Source organism: Amblyomma americanum, chromosome 4 (genome assembly GCF_052857255.1).
Source record: "Amblyomma americanum isolate KBUSLIRL-KWMA chromosome 4, ASM5285725v1, whole genome shotgun sequence".
Lineage (NCBI taxonomy): Eukaryota > Metazoa > Arthropoda > Arachnida > Ixodida > Ixodidae > Amblyomma > Amblyomma americanum.
The window spans coordinates 21,508,728-21,527,693 of record NC_135500.1 but is presented as its reverse complement, the minus strand read 5'-3'; the positions used below and the strand labels follow the sequence as shown (position 1 = coordinate 21,527,693).

The 18,966-nt window shown below is 45.6% G+C and overlaps 1 protein-coding gene across 5 annotated transcripts in view; it reads left to right on the top strand.

Moving 5' to 3' along the window:
* The first annotated feature begins 1,590 nt into the window (after positions 1 to 1,590).
* LOC144127831 (uncharacterized) overlaps positions 1,591 to 18,966 on the top strand; it is a 169,526-nt gene continuing 152,150 nt past the window's right edge. For 3 of the 5 annotated variants that reach the window (XM_077660785.1, XM_077660786.1, XM_077660784.1), the window contains exon 1: positions 1,591 to 1,822. The gene's annotated coding sequence lies outside the window, so the exon portion shown is untranslated. The remainder of the gene's footprint in view (positions 1,823 to 18,966) is intronic. The other 2 variants (XM_077660787.1, XM_077660783.1) reach the window with 2 other exon arrangements.

The following is an 18,966-nucleotide window of genomic DNA, read 5'->3' as shown; positions in this document are numbered from 1 at the left end:
CCTTTTCCGCAATTTCTATACACTGTGTCAATGAAAATAGATTGTCCTCCAACCTCCTTTGTTTCCGGAACCCATTCTGTAGTTCCCCTTACACCCCCTCGTTCTCCACCCAAGCCTGCAGTCTATCCTTTATAATTTGCATCACCACCCTGTAAACCACAGATGTCACTGTTATGGGGCGATAGTTACTTACGTCTGCTTTGTCCCCCTTTCCCTTATATATCATGTTCATTCTACTTAATCGCCATTCGTCGGGGACTTTCTCATCCACTATCATTTTGTTCACTACCTGTATTAATGTTTGCTTGGATTTTGGTCCTAACTTCTTTATCAACATAATCGGGATACCATCTGGTCCTGTTGATGTGCCACTAGGAACCTTCTTCTCTGCCCTTTCCCACTCTCCTTGCTCAAGTGGAGCTATTGCTGTAACCGGTCTATCCTCCTCCGATAAATTATGTACCACGTGCTTTGGTGTTATTTAGCTTTAGTTACATTATTATGCCGCGAGGCGGCGCGAGCAGTAGACAAGTTCCAATACATGGACATGTAGACTGCTTCCTAGACGTCACACTAGACGTCTTGTTAGACGTCTAGAGTATTGGAACGCAAGAAATGAAAGACTATTGGTGTCTTCGGCTGAGCCGCACTGCCTCCGTGTCGGTGCTTAGGAAGTGACGTCAAATATTACACGAGTGGCACGTCCACTTGCACCTCAGCCGAACGTGCAAAGCATTCTCAGAGTGCTGTTGCTCTTTCTGCCCTCTGTTCACCATGGCCTCCGAGACTCTCACTTATCTCAGAGCCCATTCTTACGAGCGGCCGATGCCAACGACTGCAGTCAGCAATTTGTAGAGTTAGCAACAACCTTTTCAGTAACAGCGCGCAGGACCGGCGTTCATAGCGACGGTGGGCAATGCGGGAACCACGACCATGCTCATGAAATACTATGACTGTGCTTGTGCAGGTTTGTCAGACACACCACGGCGTTATGCTTGCTGGTTTTGATGCACACGCTTTAGAGCAGCTAGAGGGGCTTCCGAAAATATCTGCCGACGATTCTCAATCCAATCTCAGCTCCCCACATTGTCACTGTATTCATATATCTTATCCTATGCTCACGTTGACAAAAAGTATGTCATAAAGTGAAGGCGTGCCAGATGAACCTTATTTGCCGTCCGACGCACTAAAAATATTGACGAACCTTTAATTTTTGCAAACGGTCGATGCACAGCGCTCACCGGCCGGCGGCTGCATGATTGCATGCAGCGCGAATAAATGCATTGCAGCCGCTACAATATTCAACGTTTCTTTAAAATATGCCCACTTGTGATGCTTCGTGTTTTTTCCTCTTCGTCGATGCTTCCTATCGGCCACTGTGTAGTGATATTGTCTGCGCCAACAGCGTCGTCCGCCCGCGACGTCTGCTAGCGCGAGCTGCACGACGGGATTGCACCGCGCTCCACCGTCGGCCTCCACGGTGGCGCAGTAGCGCGCACTCGTGTCGTGCTCGTCCCAGCCGAACGTCCGGCACTGCACTAGTGGCACCCTGCCGAACGTGGGGCACCGCACGAGTGCGCGGAAAACTCCACGAGTGCCGTCAGCCGAGACACCATATGTTTTAACAAACCAACGTTGCTTCAAACCATGCTGTTGTCTCGTTCTGTCGTCAAGTCATTTTTCAGCCGTATCCATCCATCCATCCATCCATCCATCCAACTTTAAACAAACGATGTCACGTGCTACAGTAGAGGACAGTGCGATCGATTAACGTCCCATGTCATTCAACGAGCGTGCTTACGAAAAGAGGACTTTGCTGCTGGTGAGTCAAACTTGCGTCGAATTATGAGGGGGTGGCAGCTAATCAGTAGTGTTGAAATCTGGGTACATTTGGTACATGTTCAGGAGTAAAACCAGTCAAAAGACGGGACACAGCGAAGAGACGAGGCACACACACGACGACTGGCTAATCATGCAGAAAGGAAAATTTAGAGAGGCCGTCATGTGACATTTTTTGAAGCCGTAAACGAGCTCGGCATCTTGTTGTCCGGGCGCGCTCTTGCTCCGCTCGTGCCGCCAGCCTGCGCGATTGCGCGGGCGTTTCAAACCCAGCGAAGGAGCTGGCCTAAAGACTCTCCAGTGCGAGTGGTCCTTGGTTTCTGGCTGTTCATGCACGGGAGACCTCGGATATATTCGTGCGAGACATTAGGTTGCTTCCAGTTATTGCTCTGGGCCGCGTCGTCTCCGCGTCATCCCCGCTCGCTCTATTACTCGAACGAAACAGTCAAGTAGCATTCGGCGAAGCCGCTTATCGCAACTGCGGTAAGCGCGAGAAGGAACTTTCACTTACTGCGCCAGCCCACCATATGTTACGCAGTCTTTCGCCGCTGTTGCCTGCTTCCTTTTGCGACAGTGGAGGTTTGTGTCCCTGAATTCCTTGCAGGCTGCACTTGGCGAATTGTGCTGGTACACTTACTCCGGGTTCATCGCAGTCTCGTACGTACATGCGTGTTCATCTCAGGGTTAGAAGGTTAGCTTCGCCTGATGAGGTGAAGGGCACAAAATTTTAGTGCAGGGAAATTGTGTACGTATACACAGCTGCTGCCAAACTATAGAAGAAAATAAAACCAACTCTCACACACTTTGGAGAGTATGCTTGTTTGTGTTCTTTTTCTGTTATAAACTGTTACACATGGTGTAACCGAAATAGAACTTGTTACTCTGAGCCGTGTTATATTTGATTCATTTTTTTTAATGCTGTGTGTCTTGGATCGCTCTGTGTATTTCATGATGCTTCCAAACCAACTATCCGCCTTGACGGAGTGTAAAGAACTGGTTTTAAACTTAAGCTTCCTGAATAGTTGTAGTACAAGGCTACCTTTCCATGTACAGCTTGCTAGCACAAGGCTTATATTGAAGAAGTACTTTGGTTTGGGCTAGTTGGTGCATAGCTTATTGAAGATGTCAGGACGGCACGAAAACAACAAGGACCAAAGAGCCACACGAACACAGCAGGACAGGCGCCAACTTGCAATTGAGGTTTATTCGCCCAAACCCTTACATTTTATGAAGCACACACAGGTATCACACAGGAATAAGAGATTGTAAACAATAATCAGAATTCAGGAAGTTGGTGCTACTTCTTACAGATGGTAAGATGCATTCATCACTACACTCCTGATAAAAGCAAACAGGTCCCAAGATTATCCAAGGGCAAAACCAACAGGAAAGCAATTGATCCTCTCAACAAAGACCCACGCTTGGCCAAGGCAAACAGATCACAATATCAAAATTCTTGCTTTAATACATCGTGTGATAATGAATGAATGACCAACAACAAACTCGGAAAAAAATTATGGACATGAAAACTTAAAACCTTCAAAAAATCCTCTCAGCGTCAAAGTACTAAAACAAGTGTCAAAACTTAAAAACCTTCGAGAAATCCTCTCACCGTCATAGAACTAAATATATTAAATTCTACACAATTCTCGTTTGTTTGTTAAACACATTCAGGAACAAAAAACTATGCAGAGAAAACTTCAACACATTAAAACCTAAAGACACCCTTCGAGAAAAGCCACCGCAGCGTCACTGACTGAAATGGACGGTTTACTAACGCATGCGCTTCCCGCTTTCTTAACAAGATATGCCTCTACTACTTCTCGCTCAAACTTCACTTTACTCTTTACCGCTCTTCAAAAAAATTGTTTTGCTAGTTCCGGACGACACTCTTTGCAGGTTTCGCAGTGGTCTGCAAGGAAGCTTCCATGTTGTTTGCGCACATTCCGCAAGTGCTCACTGGCACGTTCATTGAAACGCCGAACGGTTTGGCCTATGTAAACGAGACCACAGCTTAGAGGAATCTGATACACAACTTGTGACCTTCATTTGGTGAACTGTTTTTGATGTTTAATGTTGTGTTCGTGTGCCTCTTTGGTCCAACCTTGTTGTTTTCGCGCCGTCCTGACATCTTCAAAAAGCTTATATTTAATTGGCCCTCTGCAACACTTTATATTTGAGAGCATAATGGTTTTTGAGTGGACAGCTGTCAAATGCATGAGGTTGTAAAAAAAAACTTTCTTTGCTACAATGAATTTAGAGCTTCATGGACGAGGTCCCTGAGCAAGATTTTTGATGTCGAGTTGTTTGCATGCTGTGCTCGCGTAAAAGTGGGCCAAATACTGGCCACACTTTAATCACACTCTTTGGTAGATAGCACAACCCTCCAAGTTTTATGCTGATTGAGTGTACACGTGCCTGCTTTCGGCTGATTCGTGAACAATGCGGCCGTGCATACTGACACTCCATCTTAGTGTTCAACCTGTCTTGTGTAAGCACTGTTTTTCGCCCCAAGTTCAACCTGCCTTTTAATACTGATATTGATGTTGAATATTGCATTGCATATGTTTGGGCAGCTGGCTGTGTCAACAGTGCCCTCTGCTGCAGCAGTGAGGACTAGAAAAATCCTGCAGTATTTTGTTTTTTGGTCTTGAATACTTTGTACAGCATCGTTTTGTGCGGCTGGCTGTGCCAGGAATGCTTTCTCATACAGCAGTGAGGATGGGCAGATATACTAAAAAGCTTGAGTTCGTGACCCTGAATGCAAAATTTAGTATCATAATGGTGACTGTGCCTTCAATGACTTGATTCCGCTGTGATGGCTGAGCGGTTATGGCACTCGGCTGCCGGCCCGAAAGATATGCGGGTTCGATCCCGGCCACGGCGGTCGAATCCGCCTTTTTCACGACGCGACTGCGCATGCGCCCATCCCCTGGCGGCGGTGTCGCGAAACATATTGGAAGGGTCACTCGCTCCACTCGAGACCGGTCGTGGAAGTGTAAACAACCGGCTTCCTACGCGAGGTGCGTTGCTGCAGCCGTCGGGCGTTCAGCGCGATGCATTTGGCGATACCTACGAAATGTGTTGCATATGGCAGCAATGCCCAATATGTAAAGGGAAATAAACTCGGATTTTTTCGCTTTCCGAGCGCTTCCCGGGACAGCCTTCGACGCGAAGCGTGGATAAAAGCAGTTCGCCGGCTCGACGATCGTGCCGCCCTTGGGCACCGTCAAGACTGTGCGGGAATCACTTTGTGACAGGTATGGACGAGGTACTGTGTTTAAATGCGTGTGCAGTCTATCACGAAGTGTTTTATTGATGGGCAGGAAGGCCTCGAATGTCACTGCGGCACCTAGACTTCGTTCCGACGCTTTTTGCTTTCTCAAGCGATAAGGCCAAATGGGCAAGTGCTGTGAGCCGCTTTCAACGCGCGATGGAGTGGGCAACGAAAAAGAAGCTACGAGAGCATTCACGCATGGTGCTAAAATTTTGTCATAATCTCCTATGGAAATTTCCTTCTTTATGCCACTACACCCTGGCCAATCCCCCGGTGTGGGTATGTGCCATGTATTAAGAGGCAGAAGAAGAAGAAGGTGCGTTATGCGTGTGTTCGAATCATATCCATGATGAAGAGCTCTGCGTGGTATCGCCAAAATGGATTAATGTGCGCCTCTCGCGCTCGTCTTTATGGACTCGCATGCTTGTTTAACCTATGCAGCGGTGTGTTGTGGGAAAATACAGTGAAATGCTAGCAGAGCTGCTTTGTTGCGAGTACGCTTGTGCTTTTATAGCTTGTGTAGCTATTCTGCAGCGCTTGAGCACAACGATTGCTTCTGAAAACTGTTGTCCCCAGTCGTTTTCTGTACTACGGCATGCACGATGTAGTATCCACCTTTCATGAATGGCAGGCATATACAGTGGAAAACGCCAACCTCACTGATCGGGGATATTTCATTGAACATTATGTTCCGAATGTAGCCTTCATCTCTGAAGCGGCGGCTCTTGCTAGCTGGTGTTCGCATCGCATGCCGGATGATCGGAGATACTGAAGAATTTGCTTCTCGGTGGGCACTACAGCCTGCCTCAAACTTCGCACCAAGCCATTAGTCAACCCTAGAAATCATCCAGGTACCAGGTGCTGCCCAGGACACGCCATCGTTGACAGATTCCAACAAAACGTGCTCCGCAGCGGCACTCAGTCCGGCCGGGTTGGGCGCACAGTACCCTACCAGTGAGCTTCCAGCGTTGTACACGAGGTGGCAGCACAGGAAAATGAAAACGGCGGATTTCGACGGAGGCAAAGTTCTAGAGGCCCGTGTGCTGTGCGATGTCAGTGCAAGTAAAAGAACCCCAGGTGGTCGAAATTTCCGGAGCCCTTCACTATGGCGTCCCTCATAGCCTGAGTTGCTTTGGGACGTTAAACCCCCATAAACCTAAACCGATTCACAACGCCAAGAGCCACTCATAAAGGTGACAGAAACGGAGAGGGCCAAGGATATATGGGGTGGAAAAAAGCCTGAAATTTTTCTAGGAAAACCATGCTGAACCCGTTTTTCTCAACGAAAAAAGTCCAAGAAATACATGTTTCGAGTGGGGCCACCTCCCTTTAAGAATGATCCATAAATCCACCCTTGTAGAACTGCAGCACAGCATGTTTCACATCCACGGATCTAGTTTGGTGCATAATAATTAATATACACCATATTTTTTCAGACTACTTGCAGAAGTTCAGCAGCACTTAGTGGCTGCAGTAGAATTTTCACAGCGTAGTGCATTTTTTTCAATGCTTTGTTTCATGTTTAACGTGCAGAGCTGCAGCTGTAAGCACCAATTTTCTCTACTTGGTGAAATACTAGCTTGTAATGTCACTGCATAGTAGCACAATTTACTTGGGATCGACAATACAGACTCTGAAAGTCGATTTATTATGTGTAATGAACACATCAAATTATTTTTCTTCCATAACCACAGGCATCACTGAAATTCACTGCACATGCGCATTCTCATTTTACTAAGTACTTTTTACCACAAATAACAATATTACAGGACATGTGCACAATGAACACATGTGAGAAAAGTTCTCCAAATTCAGTTAAATCTTCAATACACTAAAGCTCAAAGCAATAACGATCCTACAATACATGAAAGGTGGAAAGCGAAATACAGAAACTATTTGGACAGTTGAAACATTTTCGCTGTCATAAAGCGCAAAAATGCTTTGCCTTTTTCACACTTCTTGACCATGACCTTAGCCAGAAAAGCAATTGCACAACTTACTACAGGAAGGCGATGTAAAACTAGCACGCGACCAAAATACAGACTTGACCTCGATATGAACGAATACACTTAGGCCAGCCACGTCCCAGAGGCAAATAGCTCGCTAGATGCTTCAATTTTTACACGCTTCAAATAGGCATGCAACCAAGTTTCTATTTACTAAAAACAAACTGAGCGCAGCTGCTTCCTATATAAAATATCGCTCCCCGCCCATAAGGGCTTAAAGTCAGAGGGGTCTCGAAGGGTGTTCTCAGACCCCCCTCCAATATTGACAAGAGGTCTGAGACCCCCGTCGCCTTTATTGTCTTTGGGTATTGGCGAATGGGAATCTGCACACAGTGATCTTTTTTTTTTTTGCAAGCAAGTATACACGGACCCGCCCTTGAAATTTGTGCACGCACGCACCACGGTTCACTGTACACTCTTCAGACAGCTTCACTGCCTTAGAACAGAGCTTCTTTCTGCCGCTTTTCTGCCTTGTGCTGAACACACGCATACATCGTATGTGTGCTGAAAATAAACGAAAAAAGAAGCAATGAAAGCCACTGCTCGTAATTCAGATAGCATCGAGCACACTGGCAGAGCATGGGGATCGCTTGTTTAAGGTCTGTGTTATAAACTGATGATTTCTCTATGCACTTTATATAAAACTATGTTATAAATTGAGCAAAAAAAAACCATCCTTAAATTTATTTCTCCCCTTTGTATAAAACTATGTGTAAAACAGGCTGCCAGCCCCTTTCTCTTTCTCTCTCCCTCTTTTACTCTCTCCACTTGTGTTTGAATCACTGGAGACCCGCCTCCGATGTAGCCAGACTTTAAGCCCTGGCATTTGGCAAAGGTGCTTATCGCAGCTGCAGTAAGCGCAGGAAGGGAATTTTGCTTTCACTTACTGCGGTGGGCCACCACGGTACGCAGCGCTTTTCGCCGCTGTTCCCTGTGTCTTTTTGCGACGGCAGAGGTATGTGTCCCTGAATTCCTTGCAGGCTGCACTTGTTGAAATATATGGTATACTTACATCCATTTCATCACAGTCTCGTGTTAATCGCAGGTCTAGAAGGTTGACTTCACCAGATCAGGTGAAGGACACAAAACTTTTGTCCAGTGAATTTGTGTATATCTACACAGCTGCTTCCAAAATATAGTAGAAGAAAAGAATACCAAACCTAGCCTACTTAACAAAACACGTTGTGGGGCTAGTTGGTCAAGCATATTTTCTAGAAGTTCTTTATAGCGCTACAAAACACAAGGACACAGGAAGAAGTACACAGGACGGGCGCTGACTCCAACTAACATTAGTGAGGCTTCCACACCCTGTCTTTATACACAACAAAGGCCCAGAGCGCATGCGAGTGAAATATTTATGGTAGATTAGGGAGCACATAGTGCGTGCTATCGTCTATTTAACAATCTGTACTCGCTGTCTCGCAGGGAAACTGATGTGGTGCTGACGCACGTGTCGCCCCTTTGTTTGATAAAAAATGCTTCGGCCAATTGGCGTGCTAATCTATCCTTACTTCTGCTTAGAATTTTGATAATCTCAAGTCGTGGCTCACAGTTTTGGTTGTTCTCATCTTTGCACGAGCGGCAGTGGCGGGTGGATTTTCAAACGATTCGGAAGCATTACTAAGTGAACATTCATGTTCCCTGGCGCATTCGTTCACACAGCGGCCGGTCTGCCCGACATATACTTTGCCACATTTAAGGGGGATTTCATATACCACACCCGTGGCACACTGCACGTACGGCTTTGCGTGCTTCATGCCGCAGCCGGAACTGTCAGGGCTGTTGCTGCTGACCTTGGGACACATCTTGGCCAATTTATTTGGTGCAGAGAAGACCAGCGGCACGCCGTACTTGTTGCCAACCCTTTTCAGGTTGTGGGACACCCTGTGTACCTATATAGGGGATAACCACTGGCTTGGTGCTGGTACGTTGTGGTCTCCTTGCTTTCTTAGGTCTCCCTTTGACCTTCTGCAATAGTGTCTCCGTGACCGCTGTCAAAACATGCTCAGGGTACCCTGCTTTACGCAGTCTAGCTACCTCGCCCTCAAAGCTTAGCTGCACCATGTGAGGGCACGACTTAAGGAGAGCGGATTCCAGGAAAAGGGTCACAATCGTCCTCTTGACTGTTTTAGACTGTGCCGAATCAAAAGGCAGGAAATCTTTTCTGGCTCTAGGGCGGTAACACCAGCAAACACATCTCTCTCCGAGCTTGATGTTGAGGTCTAAAAATTGAAGGTTACTTTGTTCAGGCACCTCTTACGTGAAAGAGAGCCCTTTACCGTGTTGTCGGAACGTATCTAAAATCTCATTTGCAACTTCCTGGTAACCACCTGTATTACGTGTCTTTAAAATCACTAAAATGTTATCAACATATCTAAAAATCTTTAGGGCTGTTTCATCGTCAATAAGTGGAGCCAAAATGTTGTCAATTGATGAAAGAAAAATGTTGCACAAAACAGGAGCGACACATGATCCTATGCAGATGCCCTGACGTAAAAACCATCAGTTGTCAAACTGGATAAAAGTGGCATTAATATAAAACTCTAAAAGTGACATAAAATTATCGACACTCAGGCCAGCTGCATTCTGAAAGGCGATTACGCCGTTTCTCTCAATGCAATCACTAACAGCAGTAAACAGGTGATTATGTGGTACTGAATAAAATAGATCCTCAGCATCTATAGAGAAAGCGTGTCAAATTTGCTGCTCACCTTCCAAAAAGCTGACAACATCCAATGAGTGGTTATCCCCTATATACATAGGGTGTCCCACAACCTGAAAAGGGTTGGCAACAATTGCTGCGTGCCGCTGGTCTTCTCTGCACCAAATAAATTGGCCAAGATGTGTCCCAAGGTCAGCAGCAACAGCCCTGACAGTTCCGGCTGCGGCATGAAGCACGCAAAGCCGTACATGCAGTGTGCCACGGGTGTGGTATATGAAATCCCCCTTAAATGTGGCAAAGTATATGTCGGGCAGACCGGCCGTTGTGTGAACGAATGCGCCAGGGAACATGAACGTTCACTTAGTAATGCTTCCGAATCGTTTGAAAATCTACCCGCCCACTGCCGCTCGTGCAAAGATGAGAACAACCAAAACTGTGAGCCAGGACTTGAGCGTATCAAAATTCTAAGCAGAAGTAAGGATAGATTAGCACGCGAATTGGCCGAAGCATTTTTTTATCAAACAAGGGGCGATTTGTGCGTCAGCACCACATCAGTTTCCTTGCGAGACAGCGAGTACAGATTATTAAATAGACAATAGCATGCACTATGCGCTCCCTAATCTACCATAAATATTTCACTCACATGCGCTCTGGTCCTTCGTTGTGTATAAAGGCAGGGGGTGGAAGCCTCACTAATGTTAGTTGGAGTCAGCGCCCGTCCTGTGTACTTCTTCCTGTGTCCTTGTGTTTTGTAGCGCTATAAAGAACTTCAAAAAAAAAAATACCTAGCCTACACTTTGAAGAGCATGCTAGTTTGTGTTCGTTTTCTGATATAAACTGTTACATATGGTGTAACCGAAATAGAACTTGTTACTCTAAGCCGTGTTATCATCTTTCATTCATTTTTTTTTAAATACTGTGCGTCTTGGATCACGCTGTGTATTTCATGATGCTTCCAAGCCAACTATCCCGCCTTGATGGATTGTAAAGAACTGGTTTTAAACTTAAGCTTCCTGAAAAGTTGTAGTACAAGCCTACCTTTCCGTGTAGAGCTTGCTAGCACAAGGATTATATTTAATTGGCCCTCTGCAACACTTTGTATTTGAGAGCATAATGGTTTTTGAGTGGACAGCTGTCAAATGTGCTCATGAGGTTGTAAAAAAAAAACTTTCTTTGCTATAATGAATTTAGAGCTTCATGGATGAGGTCCCTGAGCAAGGTTTTTGATGTCGAGCTGTTTGCATGCTATGCTGTCGTAAATGTGGGCCAAATACTGGCCACACTTTAATCACACACTCTGGTGGATAACAGAACCTTGTCAATTTTGTGCTGAATGAGTGCGCACGTGTCTGGTTTCGGCTCAGTCGCGTACAATGCTGCCATGCATAGTGACTCCCAACTTAGTGCTTAGACTGCTTTTTAATGCTGCTCTTGTTGCTGAATGTTGTAACCTGTCTCCATTGCATATGTATGAGCAGCTGACTGTGTCAACAGTGCCTTCTGCTGCAGCAGTGAGGACTAGAAAAATCCTGCAGTATTTTGTTTTTGGTCCTGAATACTGTATTTATCTTCATGGCATGTTTTTATGTGGCTGTCCATGCCAGGAATGCATTCCCATACAGCGGTGAGGATGAGCAAATATACTAAAAAGATTTAGTTTTGAGACCCTGAATGCAAAATGTAGTTGAAAATGTGCTTATAAAGATGGTCGTGCCAACAATGACTTGATTCACAACTAGAGGAGCCACTCATAGAGGTGACAGAAACGGAGAGGGTCGAAGCGCCTATAGTAGCATATAGCATGGGGGGTGTCACCCCCCTCCCAAAGCCAGAAATTTTACTTAAGAGAACCATACTGAACTCATTTTTCTCAACGAAAAAAGTCTAAGAAATACATGTTTCAAATGAGATTGCCCCTCTTTAAGAATTATCCATAAATCCATCCAGCTTTGACAGCATATTTTGCATCCACAGATCTAGTTTGATGCATAATATATATGACCGTAGCTTTTCAGACTGCTTCTAGAAGTTTGAAGCACCCAGTGGCTGCAGTGGAAGCTTCACAGTGCTGTGCATTATTTCAATGCTGTGCTTGTGTTTCATGTTTAGCATGCAGAGCTGCAGATGAATGCACCAGTTTTCTCTACTTAGTGAAATACTGGCTTGTAATGTCACTGCATAGTAGCACACTTCACTTGTGTTTGACAATACAGATAATGAAAGAATTTATTGTAAGTACTGAACCCATTGAATTATACAGTATTGTGCGTTTTTATCGTGAAGACTTTCAAAAATTTCCCCACCTCAACCGCTGGCTCATTGGCGGTGAAACTTCACGCAGAGCTTGAGAATTATGGTAACTTTTGTATCGTAGCAAGTTTGACAACGGTACTCACTTAGTTGAGCCGTGCATGATGCGAAAACATAATCATCTACGTAGAGATCGGCAAACCAAAGCCCGCAGACGACGTTTTTTCGCTGAAGAATGGCAGTGGCGCCATCTGTTTTTGCAGTGGAAAACGTCACGACAAGGCCACCGAAGCGAGCATTGCAAACAATAATCTTTGAAAGGCGAAATCTGTCGTTCTAAAATTTTTTCCAGCTCATTTAGCCCAAAATGTGTAAATGCTTCAGTTGAAACAGACGAAGCGGCCGGAACGGCATACTCAAACGGCCCGCACTTCTTGCAATGTTCGCCTCGGTGGCCTTGTTACATTTTCCACTGCAAAAACAGATGGCGCCACTGCCGCTCTTTAGCGAAAAAATGCCGTCTGCGGGTTTTTGGTTTGCCAATCTTTACGTAGACGATTACGTTTTCGCATCATGCACGGCTCAACTAAGCAAGTACCGTTGTCAAACTTGCTACGATACAAAAGTTACCATAACACGCAAGCTCTGTGTACAGTTTCACCGCACGTGAGCCAGCGGTTTAGGTGGGGAAATTTTAGAAAGTCTTCACGATAAAAACGCACAATACGGTATTTCTTCATTATAACCACAGGTATCATAGAAATTCAATGTACACGTGGATCCTGATTTCACTAAGTACTTTACCTCAATTAACGCCATCACAGAACATGGACACAATAAGCAGGTGTGAGAAAAGGCCTCCAAATTCAGTTAGTTCAGTAAAACTTTTTTTTGGGGGCTAGTTGGTGCATTTTTTTTAACCAAGGGAACGGAGCAGCGCAAAAACATGCAATCACACGAGAAGGACAAGACACGACACGAGCGCTGTTTTTTTTTTTCTTAAATAAGGTGAGCAACAGAGGTGAAAAAGGAGGAGAGCGGACAATCAATAAGGATACCAGCAAGCACTCAAATGTTAGCTGCTTCCAAAAAGTCTATTTCAGCTACAAAAAGCGATAACGAGGGAGTGCTGATGCAAGTGTCTGCATATTTCTTGATATAGTAGGCTTCGAGGCTAACACGCGCAGTCTTGTCGGCACTCTTGCCTAGAATCCTAGTCTCAGCCAAACGATCGAGCCACGCATCCGCTACACTTAATTACGTGCGCAACCAAATGTGCGTACTTATCTTTTAATTGACTTAAATTTCGGGCATGTTCCCCCAATCGTTCATTGATGCAACGGCCAGTTTCGCCTACATAAATCTTTCCACACGTCATGGCAATGGCATAGATTACGCCTGTTGAGCACTTGAAAAATGGTGTGTCATGTCGAATCTGGCATCCTCTTTTCTTGGAGCCACAAATGCGTGGGCACAACTTTCCCAACTTATTGGGTGCCGAAAATACAACGGACACCCCATGCCTGTTGGCCACTTTCTTGATATTGTGCGAAGTCTTGTGCAGGTATGGCAAAACCACAGGCTTATCAGCCTTCCGACGGTCATCATTCAGTCTTCTTGTACCAGTCTTCAATTTCTGAAGCAGGGTTTCAGCAACAGCAATCAAGACCGAAGGGGGGAAACCCGCCGCCAAAAGTCTGCTAATCTGATTCTGAAAACTTGATTGCATCTGATGCGGGCACGATTTTTTGAGACAGGATTCCAAACAGTGCAAAGCAATGGCTCTTTTAACAGTCTTCGAGTGTGCTGAATCATAAGGCAGCAAATCCTTTTTTGCACGAGGGTAATAGGCCCAGCAGACGTGTCTTTCAGAGAACGTTAGTTTCAGATCTAAAAACTGTAAAACAGCTGCGTAAGGTAGTTCATGGGTGAATTTTAGCCCGAGTCCATGTTTGTTAAAAGCGTCTATAACGTCGCCAACTGTAGAGGGGTAGGCGAAGGACAGCGCTCGTGTCGTGTCTTGTCCTTCTTGTGTGACTGCATGTTTTTGCGCTGCTCCGTTCCCTTGGTTAAAAAAATTCAGTTAGATGAAATTTACTCAAAGCGATAATTAATGCAATACCATACACGAACGGTAGCAGGCGAAATCCAGAAACTATTTGGATAGCCTATACATTTTCGCTGTCATAAAGTGCGAAAATGCTTCGCCTTTTTCACACTCCTTACCCATGACCTCAGCCAGAAATGCAATTGCAAAGCTAAGGCTACAGGTCTAAAAACAGCGCGCGACCAGAAATAGAGACTTGATCTCGATATGAACGAATACAGTTGAGCCCGGCATGTCGCAGAGGCAAATAGCTGGCTATACGCTTCGAACGGGCCTGCCACAGAGTTTCTGTATATACCAAGAACAAAGCGAGCGCAGCTGCTTCCTTTACAATATCGCTCTGCGCCTGCGTGATGGCCCCCGCCGCTCACAATAGTGCAATCGCCGAAAAATAGAAATTGATGTTATATTGTAATCAACACCAGCTGCAATCGCTGGAGCGTTGCAAGAACATGCATAAGTAGCAACAAGGTTTCACTGCCGATGGAAACGGGAGCGCGAATGGCACACGCACACTGCACGCACAAGACACGAAACGTTCGCACAATACGCCGACGACCGCTCTGTAGCGCACGCCGTTTCGAATCACTGGTGAACGAACAGCTCGAATGCCCCTCAGTGGACAGCGGCGGTCTCCCGACGGCTCCGAGCAGTGTCGCAGCAGACGAAAAGCCCGTGCTAGCGTTGTCGCTGAGCGCACTCAAATCCGTGCGGGCAACGGGAGTTTTGCACTGAATTCCACCTTGAGCAGTGGTCTGGATATCTTGATATGATTGCATTTCAGGATGGCTCGGTTTCCTGGGCTGGGCACTAACTTGAAGAAATTATCCCCGATAACGATGACTGATACACGGAAAAAAATTATTTCCGATACCATTATAAGATTCTGAACCAGAATTTTTTTTTTCCGATGCAGATACTGGGCTTGGTAAAAAACAGCGCAGCGATGACGGACACGTACTGTGGACCTCGTCTGGACCGCGTCTATACTTCGATACGCCATTGAAATCACTAATATTAACTTAGCTGGTCATGTATGATCTGCTAGGTTGAGAAATGCCTCCGTGGTTTCTGGAATTTTTCTTGCGTATGATATATGGCGCACTGTGTTTGAGAGGGTTTAAACGAATCCGGCCGAACGGGTTTCTCCCACTTGTTTAAGCCACTATCGGCGCAGCTGGTTTCTCTAAAACTATAGCGTATTAGAATGAATAAGTGGCATTTAAACGATCGCTTCCATGAGCAGCCTAGCAAAATCTTTTCTCTTTAAATGCAAGTACTTGGAGTTGACTGTGTACGAATGAAACTGTTTCTGGTGCTCATCGTTTGTTGCTGCAGTTTTACCGGTTGCCTGTGCTAAAAGGTGCGTGGGAAGGCCGAACAGTTATTTCCCCTGCACAATGTTTAACAGACGTTTGAAGCTTAACATTCTTCATTAAAAGGCTAGAAAGAAAACAACAAAGAATAAAAGGACAAAGTTTTTATCAGGAAAAGCATATGCGTATCTAAGATAAGCATATCTAAGATGTGCTTTGCCTATTAAAAAATTTAGCCCTTTTATTCTAAAAATACTAAACAACAAAGGCTGCAGAAGAACTTGCTTTGGGGCTAGTTGGTTCATGATTGAAGTTCTGAAAGGCATAAAAGACGCACACAGGAAAAAAGGGGGATGACACAAAGAGCGCTCTTTGTGTCATTCCCCTTTTTTTCCTGTGTGTGTGTCTTTTGCGCCTTTCAGAACTTCAACAAAGGCTGACTAATAACCCTGTGTCACAAACATGGCAGCATTTATGCTTTTAACGCCTTGTTGTACTTTGTAACTTACTGTTGTACTTTGTACTTTGTAACATATGTAAGCGGCCAGTGCGGTTAAAATATTATGTACAGTCGTCAGTACGCCTCTCTAGAGCACTCCAAGTTCGTTCGCCCTGCCACACACAGAATGTGAAAGTCGATATAATCCTGGCGCTAGACCGAAGGCTCTTACGTATATATACTATTTGCCTTGACAACTGCAGCTGAGCGAATATTTCACTTTCTTTGTTCCGCAGCACACGGCTACAGCGCTCTAGACAGGCATACTGGCAGCTGTACTTCAAGCGTTCTGTTAATCGTGTGCGAATACGCCTGGTATTAACCGTGCATGGTTCCTCTGGTCAGCTATGTACACCAAGTTTTTCTCTTTGCATTTTTCTTTTTGGGTCGTCCAGATGACCCCTCAGGGACCCCGGATGGGGGACGGTCTCGCCCTCCCAACATTTTTCCAGAGGGGGCAGTGCCCCCTCTGCAAGAATGCAAAGCACAGTGGAGCTGAGCTGCTCGGCTTCGTAGCCACTTGTAAAGCATTTCGCTTGAGTAGCACTTGCTGTTAGTCTAGTTGGTCTGCCATGATCTTTGATGAACCAGCGCAAAAGTACAACGGACAAGTAGAAGAAAGACTGAAGCGCTTCCGCCCACGCCATCCTTCTTCTCCTTTTGCGCTGGTTCATCAAAGGTTTCGTTTCAGTAACCGACACCAGTCATGTCCCAGCAGAAGTCGACTGTCTGGCTCGTGTTCATGATTAGCAGAATTTAAACAGACTGCGCACAAACTTTTTAATGCAACTGATCACTCGTCGTGCGTACATTTTGGTTGGAGATGTGCAGTTTATTATAAGTCTTCAAACCCAACCAGACAGGCAAATCTGTCAAAATGTTTAGTTTTCAATCTATAAAGCTGCCTATTCCAATTAGTTTTATGTTGCCACGAATCTTTGCACCATTTGTTCGTTCACACTCAAAATCGCCGGCACGCGGCTTAATCATATTGTTTGCAACGCGAGATGCGACCAGACTTATCTCCATTGGTCGCTGCAACGTGCACATGCTTCATCATTTTTCCAGATTGTAGTTGATTTTCATATTCTTCATCTTTCCTTGCCAGCTTTAAAGTGGGCGTGGCGAAGAACAAGGCATTCAGTTCGACAACCGCCGAGCACGCGTGGGGCTATCGCTGCCGGCGATTCATTCAGTTCCTTGTGGTCCCGAGTCAGCTCAATAAACAGTTTCTTTTAGAGTAACACGGACAATTGAGCTAGTTGGTACATCTTTGAAAACTTTCGAAAGCGCTGCGACAGGGGACACAAAGAGAAAGACACGAAGGACAAGCGCTACTATCAAGTGAAGTTTATTGGAAAATACACAAGGTCAAATAGCTCACACAAGGCAGCCAGCAGCGCATGCGCCTACCCCCAAAATGACAAAACGAATCACTCTGTTGAACCAAGATACCGAATTTCACAATCATGGATTACAAGAGATGGTGTGCTGGCGCACTTGTCGGAGTTTTTGTGAATATGATATGCCTCAGATAATTCTCTTGTTAGCTGATTGGAATGCCTATACAGAATGTTTGTTCTATTGAACAGAGGTACACATGCATTTTTGTCCAACGGGCTAGAGTCGTTAAGTTCGCAGTCTCTGTAATGCAGGGCCAAATTAAAGGTAGGAGCCCCCTTTAAAGACGAATTATGTTGGCACAGCCGTGTGTTTACACATTTACCAGCTTGACCTATGTGAACTTGCCGCATGTGAGCGGTACATCATATACCGCTCCCTCGGCACAAGGTGCAAACACCAACTCATGTTTTATATTGCACTGTTTTTTACTTTCTCTTGACTTTTCTTTTTATAATCTGCCTCTTCTATCGACCATAGCATAGATTTTTCCAAGTTTTTGGGGAGCTGAAGACAGCACCCTTACCCCATATCTAGTGCCTACTTGTTTTAATCGGTGGGATATGTGAACATACGGAATTACTGCACACTTTCTTTTCTCGTTTCTGGGAGGCTTTGGTGGATCGGGTTTTCCGAATGACTTAAGCTTTTTCAGGAGTTTATTGCAGGCTAGTGTAATCACGTCGTTAGGGAAACCTGCTGACTTTAGCCTCTGGACCTGCTGCTTGAAACTGTTATCAATAGCGTGAACACACGACTTAGCAATTGCTGATCCTAAGCACGACACAGCTATGCCGCACTTCACCACCTTTGAATGCCCTGAGTGGAAGCTAAGCAAAGGCTTCTCTGAACGCTGTAGAACAAGGGAATTATCTGAGGCATATCATATTCACAAAAACTCCGGCATGTGCGTCAGCACACCATCTGTTGTAATCCGTGATTGTGAAATTCGGTATCTTGGTTCAACACAGTGATTCGTTTTGTCATTTTGGGGGTAGGCGCATGTGCTGCTGGCTGCCTTGTGTGAGCTATTTGACCTTGTGTTTTTTCCAATAAACTTCAGTTGATAGTAGCGCTTGTCCTTCGTGTCTTTCTCCTGTGTCCCCTGTCGCAGCGCTTTCGAAAGTTTTCAGTTTCTTTTGGAAGCCTTTCATTGTCTTCATGACTGCCGTCACCACTACGTGACATCTGGTGGAGCTGCTAACGGATATCGCCTTCGCCCTCACCCCCGGGAGCCGCCAAAACAGCCCGAGCAATCCCTAAGGAGCAGATCCCGGGAATTAAGCCACAGCCCCGAGTGGAGACGAAGTGCGAGACAGCCGTCGTCTCCAGAGGCGTTCGCCTGACCGCCCGCGAGTAAAGGACTCCTCTGCGCCGACGTCAAACATGGCTGCGACATCAGCCTCCGTTATTTAATTTTCACCAGCCCCGACTTCCGCCCACGTTCAACGGTTCACTGGTCGAGGATCACGAAGAATGGCTGGATCAGTCCGAGGCGCGCGTCTCGCCGTACTCAACAGCTGGGAAGATCAGACTTAAGTGAGCTAGGCACGTTCTCGTCATTCTGGATGGCTCAGCCAGGATTTGGTATGAAAACCGCGAACCTTTC